Raw genomic sequence first — 16464 nt, 5'->3', positions numbered from 1 at the left:
TGTTACCCTGGTAGCCGGCGGGAAGACTTGCATCTGTTGTTCCCTGGCTGGACGGCTCGACAGGATAGGGGTCACGTTGTTGCTTGGTATCCGGCGGGAAGACTTGCATCTGTTGTTCCCGGCCGATGCACCCAGGTTGTTGTCGTCTTCATCATCTTGGTCATCTTGGTCATCTTGGTCATCTTGGGGTCACCCCCTCTGACCTCTTGGATCTCTCCCATAGTTTGAGGTAGGTTGATTTGTCACTTCTCGGGCGACCCCCACGGGTCCCCGAGAATTGTAGCAGCAGTCCTCTATTGACGTGTGGTTGGCCTGGTCTTGTGACCCTGTCCGTAGGCCTCGCAGGACATCACAGATACAGTCCACAGAGGACTCATTTCTTTTCTCTCTTTCAGGTCCATTCAGGGCTCTCGTCGCCCTGTAACCTGGGTCCAGGCCGATGTCTCTCTGTCCGGTCTAGGAGGTCTAGGAGGTCTGGGAGGTCTGGGAGGTCTGGGAGGTCTGGGAGGTCTAGATGAGGACCTTGAGGATGCTCTGGAGCTTGACCTATCCCGGTCTTCCTCCAGTTCCGATTTCTGACCTGAGTCAGTATATTCCTTCTTGCCATCCGCTGCGTCGTTCGCTGACTCCGGGGGACAGCCCCCCCCCCCCCCCGTCTAAGAGTGTGGCGCTGGTTCAGGTTTTGTCCCTTTACCAGCGCACCTTTACCAGCGCACATTGTTCACAGACCTTTCGGACTGTTGTTTCCGTCCACTTCCTTCTTGCACAGGGGGTCTACCCTGTGTTGTGCTTGTCTCGGTCCAGACTGGGTAGTTAGTTACTGTTTATGTCTGGTATTAGCTCCGGCTAGTTAGCCAGCTTGTAGATTCAGGCTATGTAGCCTCTTATAGACTCAGCTCCTGCTGATAACACCAGCCTGTATTATTACGCCGGTTCCACTTCCGTCACAGTAGCAGGACTTATGCAGGACTTATTCTGATTTTAAGTAAACATTAGGTTATTTCTAGTTCAGGTGACCTGGTACCTATTTTTCTACTTAGGTTTCGACTGTAAGTAAACATTACGTAACTTTTTAGTCATGAGTGATCTTTCACTGCAATCACAAAAATATACTTTAAGTGTGATTCTTTCTTTGAGTAGAACCTTCTACGTTTTTGACTGTAAGAAAACATTACGTAACTTTTTAGTCATGAGTGATCTTTCACTGCAATCACAAAAATATACTTTAAGTGTGATTCTTTCTTTGAGTAGAACCTTCTACATTTTTGACTGTAAGAAAACATTACGTAACTTTTTAGTCATGAGTGATCTTTCACTGCAATCACAAAAATATACTTTAAGTGTGATTCTTTCTTTGAGTAGAACCTTCTACGTTTTTGACTGTAAGAAAACATTACGTAACTTTTTAGTTATGAGTGATCTTTCACTGCAATCACAAAAATATACTTTAAGTGTGATTCTTTCTTTGAGTAGAACCTTCTACGTTTTTGACTGTAAGAAAACATTACGTAACTTTTTAGTCATGAGTGATCTTTCACTGCAATCACAAAAATATACTTTAAGTGTGATTCTTTCTTTGAGTAGAACCTTCTACGTTTGGTTTTTTCAAATCTGTAATTGATTCTACTCCAGAGGCACCTGACAGCAGTCATTTCGGTTCATATTCTTTCGGCTTTTGATACCTATTTAAATAGTATAAAGCCCAACTCACTTGAACTCATGTTCTTAGCCCCGGAACCTCCAATCCGTTTTGACAGACCTATAAACCAGTGACTTGGCCGCCCAAGCACCACAGCGTCCTGTATGCTGAGGCTTCCAAGTCTCCACAAATCTGATAGGCCCGTCGGATACAGAGACCCTGATGCTCGCTCTGTCCCCCCGCGTCAAGGTGCTAAGCTTGATGAGAGTTTGCAGAGTCTCAATTTGTTACCCATAGGCGCTGGTGAGTGTACATCTCATGCAGCTGATATGGTTGGTAGGGTGCTAACCTACCAAATGGTTGCTGTCAGGAAATCCCTTCTGAATGAAATAGATTACAAATTCACTTTACTTTACTCTGGGTTTAGAGCAAGGACGGACATCTTTACATATTATACTTAAAATATATACAAAATGCATGTAGTATTCTATGTCATGTTTCTTCCTAAATGACAATAACACTACATATTCTTCCTCTTGACAGATGAGCGGTATGTCAAGTGCAGTTTGCACTTGCTTGAGTGTCATGTGTCAGGGCCCCAGAAGGTAATTTCTCCCTTTGTTGCCATTATCTCTGCTTGCTGCTCGGGGGTTGGTTTCTCCACCATCTTATCCCCTGGATCTTGACCGGGGGTCCTTACTTCTCTTTCCATCATTTGGGCCATTGAAGCCCCTTTGGTGAGCTAGCGTCTCCTTGTGCTAGCTTCTCTTGAGCTATTACTCAATATGTTGAGTAATCAGAACTGTGTTCAGTTTCAGAGGTATTTAGCTCCCCATCTTGTTCAGGCTCAGACTCAGTTTCACCTGAGGGTGTCATCTGTGGCCCCGGGTTCTGATCCTTGATCTGAATGTCGCCATCCTCCTCTTCTGAGCCATAGAAAATGGAACAGTGCTCATAATTTATGTTTTTGGCCTTTAGGTACTCGTCTAGAGAGTTGAACGCCTCTATGTCAGTGGAGGGAGATACTCGTTTTGAGGTGGAGCCTGGCGCCTCATAAAGAGGAAGAATGACTACATCGTCTTCTTGGTTTTTTCCATTTCCACACTCGTCTTTGATAGTGCGTCGCAGTGTTCTTGAGCGAGACACATCACCCCTTACTGCCCCCGTTAAGCAGGTTGGCACCTTGCATGGCTGCCTCCGCCGTCTGTGTCTCTTAAGCCCTTGCAGGTTCCGGAAGCTCATGTAACACTGGTCACAGTAGTATGGTTTCTCTCGTGTGTGTACCATGTGGTGTAGTGTAAGGTTACGCTTCGCCTTGAAGCTCTTTCCACACTGGTCACAGCAGTAAGGTTTCTCTTCTGTGTGTACTGTGTGGTGAATTTTAAGCTCTCCCTTCGTCTTGAAGGCCTTCTCACACTGGACGCAACCGTAAGGTTTATTTTCTGTGTGTACCACGTGGTGACGTCTAAGGTGATCCTTCGTCTTGAAGCTCCTTCCACACTGGTCACAGCAGTAAGGTTTCTCCTCTGTGTGTACCGTGTGGTGTTGTTTAAGTTCTGCCTTCGTCTTGAAGGTCTTCCCACACTGGTCACAGCAGTAAGGTTTCTCTTCTGTGTGTACCACGTGGTGTCGTTCAAGATCTGCCTTTCTCTTGAAGCTAATGTCACACTGGTTACAGCAGTAAGGCCTCTCTCCTGTGTGTACCACGTGGTGACTTTTAAGATCCCCCTTCGTTTTGAAGGTCTTTCCACACTGGGCACAGCAGTAAGGTTTCTCTTCTGTGTGTACCATGTGGTGTATTTTAAGATGTGTCTTCGTCTTGAAGCTCATGTCACACTGGTCACAACAGTAAGGTCTCTCTCCTGTGTGTACCATGTGGTGACGTTTAAGATCCGTCTTCGTCTTGAAGCTCATGTCACACTGGGCACAACAGTAAGGTTTCTCTCCTGTGTGTAACATGTGGTGTATTTGTAGGTTTTCCTTTCTCTTGAAGCTCTTCCCACACTGGCCACAGCAGTAAGGTTTCCCTTCTGTGTGTATTAGGTGGTGATGTTTAAGGTGAGTCTTCGTCTTGAAGCTCCTTTCACACTGGCCACAGCTGTAGGGTCTCTCTCGTGTGTGTACCGTACAGTGATTTTTAAGCTCTCCCTTCGTCTTGAAGGCCTTTCCACACTGGGCACAACAGTAAGGTTTCTCTTCTGTGTGTACCAAGTGGTGTCGTTTAAGCTCTCCCTTCGTCTTGAAGGTCTTCTTACACTGGGCACAACAGTAAGGTTTCTCTCCTGTGCCAATTACTGCTTGCTGTACAGCCGGCAGCTCTGGATATTGTGATTTGCTTGGTTCTGTGAATTCCTCACTTCCCGCAAACGTTTCAGGGGACTCAGGGCGTTCCTCCCGTTCTCCTGGGTAGTCCAGACCCAGGTCGGGTATAAACACTCCCAATCCCTCCTCCGAGGGTAATTCCTCCTCTATGATGTGGGAATGATTGTGAGACATCGTGTTAGCACTGGTTTGTTAGCCGATGGTGAGCTAGTTAGCTTGCAGTTCTGTGAACGGTCTTTTTGACTGCGCTTCACATCCAGTCTCTCCTCCTTACAAACAGTGTCTCTGGGCTAGGGAGCCATCGCTTTTCTGTGAACGGTCGTTTTGACTTCGCTTCACATCCAGTCTCCCCTCCTTACAAACAGTGTCTCTGGGCTAGGGAGCCCTCGCTTTTCTGTGAACGGTCGTTTTGACTTCGCTTCACATCCAGTCTCCCCTCCTTACAAACAGTGTCTCTGGGCTAGGGAGCCCTCGCTTTTTTGTGAACGGTCGTTTTGACTTCGCTTCACATCTAGTCTCCCCTCCTTACAAACAGTGTCTCTGGGCTAGGGAGCCCTCGCTTTTCTGTGAACGGTCGTTTTGACTTCGCTTCACATCTAGTCTCCCCTCCTTACAAACAGTGTCTCTGGGCTAGGGAGCCCTCGCTTTTCTGTGAACGGTCGTTTTGACTTCGCTTCACATCTAGTCTCCCCTCCTTACAAACAGTGTCTCTGGGCTAGGGAGCCCTCGCTTTTCTGTGAACGGTCGTTTTGACTTCGCTTCACATCCAGTCTCCCCTCCTTACAAACAGTGTCTCTGGGCTAGGGAGCCCTCGCTTTTCTGTGAACGGTCGTTTTGACTTCGCTTCACATCCAGTCTCCCCTCCTTACAAACAGTGTCTCTGGGCTAGGGAGCCCTCGCTTTTCTGTGAACGGTCGTTTTGACTTCGCTTCACATCTAGTCTCCCCTCCTTACAAACGGTGTCTCTGGGCTAGGGAGCCCTCGCTTTTCTGTGAACGGTCGTTTTGACTTCGCTTCACATCTAGTCTCCCCTCCTTACAAACAGTGTCTCTGGGCTAGGGAGCCCTCGCTTTTCTGTGAACGGTCGTTTTGACTTCGCTTCACATCCAGTCTCCCCTCCTTACAAACAGTGTCTCTGGGCTAGGGAGCCCTCGCTTTTCTGTGAACGGTCATTTTGACTTCGCTTCACATCCAGTCTCCCCTCCTTACAAACAGTGTCTCTGGGCTAGGGAGCCCTCGCTTTTCTGTGAACGGTCGTTTTGACTTCGCTTCACATCTAGTCTCCCCTCCTTACAAACAGTGTCTCTGGGCTAGGGAGCCCTCGCTTTTCTGTGAACGGTCGTTTTGACTTCGCTTCACATCCAGTCTCCCCTCCTTACAAACAGTGTCTCTGGGCTAGGGAGCCCTCGTCTTGGGTAGGGCCAGTTCGCTTCCTGTGGGCAAAGCACGAAATTATGCTGCACTTGTAACTCCCCCCAGAGCTCTATAAACATTATGTTACCCTTTAGTTGTGAGTAAGCGTTGCTTTAATCACCAAGATAGAGCTTTCTATTCATTTGTGATATCCCCGAGTACAGCCTTCCACTCGAGTCGCCAGTAGAGCTTTCTACTTTAATTTTTGCCAAATCTGTAATTTAATTTTACTCCAGAGGCTTTTGACAGTAGTCCTGTCTTCTTCGGCCGTTTAGCACCTATTTTGGTTAGTATAAATGCACATCGCCAGGGACGCCATGTTGAATGCCCACGCTAGGTCTTAGGTCAGATCGATAACTTCATAACTCATTGGTCTGCTCATCTTGACATCAAACAGCGTCCTGCGAAGTGGTTGACATGCAGAACCAAACGAGTCTACAAAATGTTGTTGTTACCACTGACCGACAAGAGATAGCGAATGCACCGTTCCGACCCCCGTCAGTCATCGACCTTAGGTCGAGTGATTGAAGTTGCGGAATCTTTTATTTTATTTGCACTGGGAAGGACTCTCTTTATTCAGATGAGGTCCATTTCCCTTATCCGTTACACGTATTATCACTGTATGGCTTTACTTGATAATCCCATGATACAGTACACGTATTATCACTATATGGCTTTACTTGATAATCCCATTATAGCTAGGGATAAAGCCACTTACACATATTATCACTGTATGGCTTTAAGATAAGATAAGATAAGATAAGATATTCCTTTATTGATCCCCTTGGGGAAATTCAGGCATCATAGCAGCATGGGGGGGAGGGGGGGAGGGGTACAGGTAGTAAAACAACACAGTATACAGGTAGTAAAAGACAACACAGGCAGTGTAAACAATTTGATCAATATGGTCAATATAATTTACTATCTGACTAGCTGAGGAATATTCACATTATTCACAGTGTCACATGAGGTGCAGTATGCAAGAGGTAGTGTTATAATAATTTACTATCTACTGAGTATACATTAATCAAAGTACCAGGGTAGTCTACTTTGTCCCCCTTGGGTTCCTATAAGTCCCAGGTCAATGTCTGGTAGCAGTCGCTGTCGCTGCCCCCTGTTGTGGGGCCTGGAGGCTGCTAGTCGCTGCCCACTGTTGTGGAGCCTGATGGCCGCTGGTATGAAGGACTGTCCGAGGCGGTTAGTTGATAATCCCATGATACAGTACACGTATTATCACTATATTGCTTTACTTGATAATCCCATTATAGCTAGGGATAAAGCCACTTACACATATTATCACTGTATGGCTTTACTTGATAATCCCATGATACAGTACACGTATTATCACTATATGGCATTACTTGATATATATTTCTCTCTTTAGGCCTGAGCTAGGGATAAAGCCACTTATTCTATTTTGCCTTAATGCATAATCATATGTCTCCTTTTACCGCGTGGTTGACATATTTCTCTTTAGGCCTCCGTATGGATAAAGCCCCACTTCTAAAGTTTTTACATCATTAATACTCCGTCTGGCTAAAGCCTTACTCAGGAGGTTTTTTACATCATAAATCATGCACATTACAGGCACATTATTATTATTATTATTATTATTATTACTGGTAAAGTTACAATGCAAAAATACATCTCCATGCTTACCCGTCTTTTTAATCAAAACGCAAAGGGTGAAGTTACAAGGCAAAACACATTTCATGCTTACCCGGCCGTCCGGCCGTCTGAGAGTGAAGAAAGGATACAAAGGATATTTATAAAGAGGTATTTTTAATTAGAAAAAGCTAGTTACAAGAAGAGACTGAAGTGGAAAGTGTCCATTTCAGTTAAAATATGCACAGAACAAAACATCTCATCTGGTTCGGCTTGTGCCCCGTGTCTGGCAGCAGGATCTCCATCTCTCTAAAAAGTCTGATCTGGCACGGCTTGTGCCCGCAAGCAACATCTTCCTATCTCTCCAGCTCAGTGTAAAAATCTGCCTGTGATCTCGCCAGTTGGCCCTTATAAAGGGCCCCAGATCTCTTCTGCTTATTGGTCCAAATACAGCGCTGTCACCGTGATGTCATTTCCCCAGCCAGTCAATGCACGGCTCGTGGGGACTGGCTCTCCTCCCATTTTACTCCACTAGGCCGTAACTCGAAAAAGTAATTGTAACGTTTTCGCTGGAACAGACTCCCTTTGTTCTCTGCTGTGGAAAGTCCCTTCACTTTTCATCTCATTCAGACCCCACAAAGGGTTAACCAGTTTAATGCGTCTGCCGGCCGGAGAGCTCCAGGAAGAGGCCCTGTCTGTCAAGGTCTTATGGAGGGAGGGAGACAGATGCATCTGTACAGACCAAATAGTATTGAAGTGAAAGCAACTCACACCTCCAGCATGAGTACATAGTACATAGTACATAGCCCAATAAATACTACAGATATATACAGATACACTTACATGTATAATACAGTACATATATATATAGCATACAGTGTACACATATATATGCACACACTTGTACCTATCCTTGTCTACTCTACGCAGAGTGTGACAACCTGCTGTGGAAAGCACCCTGCTCAGAGATTGCATTCCGAAGGGCCCCCCCCCCCCCCCCCCCTTCGTTCTCACTCGCCCCAACTCAAGGGGATGCAGACGAGGGAGACTGCTGGCTATATTCTATGCAGACAGGACAGGGTTAAACTGTGCCGACTTGCTCTCAGCTCAGGCCTGCTCTTCACTCCGACTGCATATTAACTGTAACATAGTTTTATAAGTGTATAAAGAGTATACAGGTCATATACATAGCTCCAATCATATATAATAAACATAAGAATATTATACAAAGTGTCACTCGTTGACTTGTGGCACTTTAACATGTGTTTACACATAACGTGTTTCTATTCCATTGTCCAGGAAGAATCTACAGACATTCCCCATAATCATATATAAGATCAGGATGTCATACCACCCAGTGTTACTTAGTTGGCTGTGACACTTTACAATAGATCACTCTGATTAGAAAAGAAAACCCACAACTAAAGTGTACATAAATAGCCACTATTTTTAATATATACAATAAATATACATGGATTTACAGTTACACAAATGGATGTACGATATAAAATACAAACAGTGCTGGAATAGCGAACAATATCATGTGTTGTTGTGATACATCTAGGTAATTTAACATTATATTCTTGTAGCCAAATGAATGCTGTGACGAGGCTTAAAATTGATTTTGTCCCAACCCCAGACCCATAGTTCACAAATCGAATTAAAATGTTATCGCTGGATGCACATCCTCTACATTGTCAATCTCCTGACCCGTTAGTCATAGTCACAACATTTGCTGTGATTATTGATGACCCTTGTCTTGTGCTGCTGGGATGAAATGCTCGTTTGGTCGCAGCTTTCGTTACACAGTAGCAGGAGTTGGTTGGGCTTGACGTGCCGAGACAGCTTGTACACAACCCGAAACCTGTCTGGCCTCACGTGGTATGAGGCTGCAATCCATTACCTGGAAGACAATAGGCCAGGGGAGGGGACTAACAAACCAACTCCAAAACACCAGAAGCCAGAAATGGTGGAAGGTTGGGCTTGGGGCCAGCGACCCCATCCTGTAAAAAACTCATTGCTACAAAAACGTCAACAAAGAAAAACCAAGAATCTCCGGCTCTGAGAGAGGATGGACCTCAGGTAGGAAGTATGACGCAGTGTAGTGAAAGCCGGAAACATCCGGAAGCTACCCTGCCGACCACCATTCTCTCAAGCAGGGCCATTACCACCATCGGAACATGGAATGTAAGGACCATGTATGAAGCCGGAAAGACTGCGCAGGTGGCTGCCGAGATGAGGAATTACAATCTTGCCATACTCAGAATCAGTGAATCAAGGTGGATCGGATCCGGCCAGAAGAGGCTCGCCACAGGCGAGATGACACTGTACTCAGGCCATGAAGAGGACAATGCACACCATACCCAGGGAGTGGCCTTGATGCTGTCCAAGGCTGCCCAGAGAGCACTTATTGGATGGGAAGCACATGGTCCTAGGATCATTGCAGCTTCCTTTAGAACTATGAAGGCAAAAATAAACATGAACATTATCCAGTGCTATGCCCCTACAAATGACAGCAATGAAGAGAGAAAAGAAGAATACTACAGCAGACTACAGGACATCATTCAGAAATACCCAGAAAGAGACATCAACATCATAATGGGAGACTTCAATGCCAAGGTAGGAAGTGACAACAGAGGCTACGAGGAGACAATGGGAAAGCAAGGTATAGGAGAGATGAACGACAACGGGGAGAGATTCGCAAACCTATGCGCCACTAACAACCTGGTCATCGGCGGAAGCATTTTCCCCCACAAAAGGATACACAAAGCTACTTGGATCTCACCGGACCTCAACACCGAAAACCAGATAGACCATGTGTGCATCACTAAGAAGTTCAGGAGGTCCCTTCAAGATGTTTGTGTTAGGAGAGGAGCTGATGTTGCCTCAGACCACCACCTCCTGGTTGCCCGGCTGAAGCTGAAATTAAAGAAAAACTGGACAGGAGAGAAGAATCGGAGACAAACATTCAACACAGCACTTCTGAGAGACCCAACCAAGTTAGAAGAATACAAACTCACACTTAGGAACAAGTTTCAAGCCCTGCAAGAGTTGATTGAAGAAGAGGAGGAAAACATCGACAAGAAGTGGAAGTCTGTGAAGGAAGCAGTAAGTACAACGTGCAAAGAAGTACTGGGCCCGAAGAAACACAACCACAAGAAGTGGATATCAGCAGAGTCATTGAGGAAGATAGAGGAGAGGAAAGGGAAGAAGGCACTAATCAACAACAGTCGAACAAGAGCCGAAAAGGTCAAAGCACAAAACCAGTACACAGAAGCCACAAAAAGGGTTAAGAAAAGCATCAAGGCAGACAAGAAGGACTATATAGAGAGTCTTGCGGCAGAGGCTGAAGAAGCAGCTAGACATGGAAATTTGAAAGACTTATATAACACCACCAAGAAGCTGTCAGGAAAGTTTAGTAAACCAGAAAGACCAGTTAAGGACAAAGATGGACAGCCAATCATCGGAGAGGAAAGACAAAAGGAAAGATGGGTAGAACATTTTGAGGAACTGCTAAACAGACCAGCACCACAGGACCCACCAGACATCCACCAAGCTGACAGGGATCTGCTGATAGACTGCAGCGTGCCAACAAAAGAAGAGATCCGCAAAGCCATCAAGAAGCTGAGGAACGGCAAGACTGCAGGACCCAACGGTATTCCGGCAGAAGCACTGAAGGCCGATATAGAGACGATGGAAGAGATGCTCCATCCTCTCTTCAAGAAGATATGGGAAGAAGAACACATCCCATCAGAATGGAAGGAGGGCTACCTCGTCAAAATACCGAAGAAAGGAGATCTGAGCCAATGTGCAAACTACAGAGGGATCACATTACTCTCCATCCCAGGAAAAGTATTCAACAGGATTTTACTGGACCGGATGAAGGACGCAGTCGACCCACAGCTACGAGACCACCAGGCGGGCTTCCGCAAAAACAGATCCTGCACAGACCAGATTGCAACACTGCGGATAATACTGGAGCAGTCATTAGAGTGGAATTCACCCCTATTCATTAATTTCATTGACTATGAAAAGGCTTTCGACAGCGTAAATAGAGAGACCCTCTGGAAGCTACTCAGACACTACGGAGTGCCAGAGAAGTACAGAAATATCATCAGGAACTCCTATGAGGGGATGACCTGCAGGGTAATTCATGGCGGTCAACCCACCGACGCCTTCCAGATAAAAACTGGAGTGAGACAGGGCTGTTTGTTGTCACCATTTCTGTTCCTGCTGGCAATAGACTGGGTCATGAAGCAATCCACGGCAGAGAAACGAAATGGCATACAATGGACATTATGGACGCAGTTAGAAGACCTCGACTTTGCAGATGACCTGGCCCTTCTCTCTCACACCCAGCAGCAGATGCAGGAAAAGACCAGTACCATCGCTGACAACTCTACTCGGCTTGGGCTTAACATCCACAGAGGGAAGAGCAAGGTCATGAGAATCAATTCTGACAACACATCACCCATCATTCTGGAAGGAGAAGCGTTGGAAGAGGTAGACAACTTCACCTACCTGGGCAGCATGGTTAACAAGCAAGGTGGAACAGATGCTGATGTGAGAGCCAGGATTGGCAAGGCCAGAGGAGCCTTTCTCCAACTAAAAAACATCTGGAGCTCAAGAGACATTTCCATCACAACCAAGATCAGGATATTTAACACCAACGTGAAGTCAGTCCTACTCTATGGCGCTGAGACCTGGAGGACCACTGTCACAACAACCAATAAATTACAAGTTTTCCTAAACACCTGTCTGCGCCGAATCCTCCAGATTCGCTGGCCTAACACCATCAGCAATAAAGACCTGTGGCAACGAACACAACAACAGCCAGCAGAGAAAGAGATTCTCCAACGGCGTTGGAGATGGATTGGCCATACACTCCGTAAACCATCCCTGAGCATCACAAGACAATCTCTCAGGTGGAACCCCCAAGGGAAAAGAAAGCGAGGCCGACCACGAAACACCTGGCGCAGAGACTTGGAAGACGATGCCAAGAAGATGGGACACACCTGGGGCCAGCTTGAGAGGTTGGCTCAGGATCGGGATGCTTGGAGAACCCTTGTTGACGGCCTATGCCCCAAACGGGTAAAAGGCGTAAGTAAGTAAGTAAGTTGGAAGGAGAAACATGTTGATTTTGGTTACCCTGTAACCTTTCTTCTAGTACCTCCATTATGGATTAATAGCCTGGTCCGTTGACATTTGCAATATCAGCAACTGTTGTTTCCGTCATCTACCCAGTAAAATGTGAAAGTAACAGTAAAGTGGAGAGATTGTTATGCCTTGGATGCAGTCTGCACTCTACTGACTGCATTACTAATTTAAAGCCTTATTATGGAATGAAACTCTTCAAACACTATTAGCCTCACAAGTCGGCCATGATAGCAAGGACTTCAGCCTCCTGTCAGGGCTGCACTTAAATAAATGTTCTTGTATCTTGTACTTTACTTGAGTATTTTCATTATAGGGAACTTTGTACTTTCACTCCATACATTTAAAAGTAAATATTGTACATTTTACTCAACTACATTTATCTGAGCCTCCCCCCAAAAAAGATTTAGCATACAACATTCTGGAACGTGTGTGATGATGTCATGGCAGAACATTCTAGAACCTTAGGTCTGCCCGATCATTTTGGAACGTTGATGATGTCATAGTAGAACCTTCTAGAACCTCTAACATTCCTATTTAAGCATTCTGTTTAGCTTTCTAGTAATGTATTGTATCTTGTAGTTGTGCTGATGAATATTAAAGGAGTTACCTTCGACTTGAACGACTTCAGGACATCGCCTCAGACTCCCGTCTCTCAGCACTACAGTACATTCAATATCAAATAGTTCTCTACTTTTACTTAAGTAGTAGCTACAGTACCTCTACAGTACCAGCTACTGTACCATCTACAGTAGTAGCTACAGTACCAGCTACAGTAGTTTGCTGTGCTGTTTTACTGCTAGGTATATTAAACAGTAGGCTACATAGATTATTGAATTGATCATAAGTGAATCCAGTGGCATATTTGAAATAGGCTGGTACACGGCTGTGCTGCAAGACCTCTGGTGTTAATCTATTTGGTACTTGATTAAGTCTCAGAACAGCATTTATACTCGTCAGTGATTCGATTTGTGCTTGTTGATTTCTCAATCGTTCATCTCGCTCCTCTTGTCCACCTTCTTCCATTGGGCTTGGGGGAGGCTGCTCCACAGGCCGGCGCTCCCCATCTGGACAAAAGACAGTTAGCAAACGTTAAGTTAGCTAAAAACACCAGCTAACTAGTGAGGAAGAAAAGTCAGACAGCAAATGAATGACCGCAAAGTTGATGTTGATAACACTGTAGCTAGCTAGCTAGGATAACACCAGCTAGCTAGCTTGCAGCTAACGTTAGCTAACTAATAGTTTGGTCTACGTTTCTAATACATGCCGTCAAATATTATGTCTATGAATTGACCTTACCTTTGAGCAAACATAAGTGTCCTTGGTAATGGTCTTCACATTCAGTTGTGTATGTGGTCGACGACACAACAGAATCCACCGCTTGCATTTGTCGAGTTGTCTTTTGGGCTTCGGAAAAGGTATGAAATATACTCCTCCATCCAGTCTTTCAGGGTACCTGGTGTCCGAATTACAGGTACCCCACGCACAGCGTTTCACCATCAGATATTAGGTAGATAATAACATATAAACTGAACTCTTCACAGTGGTTTCGATCACAGACGTTTTGGTTTGATGCAGCCCACAAATGGCTTTTCTGGTGTTGACCGAGTTTTCTGCAGCGAGGATTTTTGCTGTGATATGATTGGACAAATTCTATTTTGGGGTGTGGTTTAGCGACAGGTCTATTGAACACTTTCTGCGCCAAAAACATCGTACAACGGGTTTCAAGTTCATGCAAATTCTGGCAGATCAGGCGTACAACGTTATTTTGATCATATTTCATATTTTCGCCATGGTATTCATATTTCACTCACGGAGCCTTGTCTGATGCTGTGGGACTCAGCACAACTCTGCAACGCTTCAATACTGCCACCTGGTGGATGATCGGCGAGTTGCCAAACCGGATATGCCGGTTGGATGTCGGTGCGTCTCCTAAATCCGTCCGGCCACTCGCATATCATCCCAGGACTCTAGCCACACACCGTGGATATGGATCGCTGCCATAACTCAATAATCGACATGATTTGGGCGTGTATTAGTATTATACAAACCGGAAATGGATCGCCTCGATCCCCATCAAATAACTGGGATCTGTATCATCGCCCAACGTTAAGAGGAGGCTGCCGTGACTTTCAGCGTGAGTGTTTATTATTATCGATGCAAACTGCTCTGATCTATATATCACCCATACTACATAAATCATTTAACGACGATCACCGAATTATAAACGACCCCCCCCCCCCCCCCTCCGTTCACCCGCGCATGATCAGTCATAACGTTTAGGACCATGTACAGTTGAAATTTTTAATATAGCGTGGATCGGTATCAAACGGCAATATATGCATTTATGCCTATATCTCACGTTCTAGGAATTACTGCAGAAAACGATAAAAACATATTTATACTCTAGACGGTATTTTCGTATGAATGTGTGAATGAAAAAGTAAAACGTTCCTATATCCTGAACGATAGATAATCGATGTTGAATGGGCCATAGTAATGTCAATTTAGCAATACAATTAAAAAAGTTATAGCCCTGCAAAGAAGGTAAACATCTCCATAGACTTAGACTGGTGGCAGTGATCAAACATTGATGGATATAAGCGTGGCAGTTAATGTGTTAAGGGGATGCAGACCAGAGAAAGACATTTGTCTTGTTTACATCAGGGTCCCCCATTTTCAATTCATATCGACATTTATGACATACACAACATACATGACATTTATGGCATAGGGACATACAGGTATTTACTACTGATACATTTGTGACATAAACGGTATTCAAATATACAGTACTGTTACCCATAGATCCTGACAGAGTATATACGTATGATGGGGAGGGGACTGTACATTAGGAGGGGGTGGGTGGGTGGGAGGGAGAGAAATATACATACGGTGGGGTGGAGACTGTACATTTGGAGGGGGTGGGTGGGTGGGAGAGAAATATACATACGGCGGGGAGAGAATATATGTAACGGATGGTATCGTGAAGCGCAGTCAAGAAGGGCTGGGGTGAGTAGCGGTGCTATGGGTTAAACTCACTCTCACATCCTCAAAAGACGCATAGACTGAGCGCTTAGGAAGGATATCCTTTCTTGGCGCAGCGGTTTGTGATGTCGGCCCCGGTGCGGGAGACCGGGGTTCAACTCCCACTCGAGGCATTGAAGTTTAAGGTGACGTTGTCACAACCGTTACAATGGTGCCGTGACCCGGATGCCTTGGGTGGAGTGGAGTGAGTTTGAGAGGGTGAGTGTAACGGATGGTATCGTGAAGCGCAGTCAAGAAGGGCTGGGGTGAGTAGCGGTGCTATGGGTTAAACTCACTCTCACATCCTCAAAAGACGCATAGACTGAGCGCTTAGGAAGGATATCCTTTCTTGGCGCAGCGGTTTGTGATGTCGGCCCCGGTGTGGGAGACCGGGGTTCAACTCCCACTCGAGGCATCGAAGTTTAAGGTGACGTTGTCACAACCGTTACATATATACATGCGGTGGGGAGGAGACTGTCTATTAGGAGGTGGTGGGGGGTTTGGGCATTTACGGTGGCCAGTTTAGAATTGCAGCCTCCCGTAGGTGCTCTTTAAGAGCGGTTTTGAATGTGGGTAGGGATTCACATTCCTTTACAGCTTTGGGTAGGGCGTTCCACATTGATGTGGCATAATTGCGAAACGTGTTTAGTCCCTTGTTTGAGCCGAATCTGGGTTTAACATGATTTGTTGAGCTTCCTCTGGTGTAGTGGTTGTGGTATTCACTGACCTTTGGGAAGTATTTTGACATGTACATGGGTACCTTAGTCGTATAGTGTATCTTGTAGACCAGGCCCATTGCAAGTTGCTGTACTCTGTCGTCTACTCTAAGCCATCCTAGGTTGTCAAAGTGGGCAGAGGTGAGGTGGGTTCTGGGGGTAAGGTCAAGTAGTAGTCTGACCAGTTTGTTTTGTGATGTTTGTAATCTTGTTTTTAGCACCTTTGAGGTGCTTTGGTACCATGAGGTGCAAGCATAGTCGTAGTACCCTTGAATGAGTGCTCCTGCCAGAGTCTTCAGGGTATTCTTGTTTACCAGAGAGGAGATCTGGTACAAGAATCTAGTTTGTTGGTTGACTTTTTTTTATTACATTGGATGCCATTTTGTCACAGGAAAGATTTGCCTCTAGGATGGAACCCAGGTAGGTAATTTCATCTTTCCTTGTGACAATATTGTCACCCACTGTAACTGAGAAGCCGTCGGTCTTGCTGAGTTTGTTATTTGAACCGAAGAGAATGGACTCTGTTTTGCCCATGTGTAATGATAGTTTGTTATCAGCGAGCCATATGCAGATTTTGCCTAGTTCCGA

This window comes from Notolepis coatsorum, assembly GCF_963971535.1.
Source record: "Notolepis coatsorum genome assembly, chromosome: 11".
NCBI lineage: Eukaryota > Metazoa > Chordata > Actinopteri > Aulopiformes > Paralepididae > Notolepis > Notolepis coatsorum.
The sequence above is the reverse complement of the archived record's forward strand: the minus strand, read 5'-3'. Positions refer to the sequence as shown.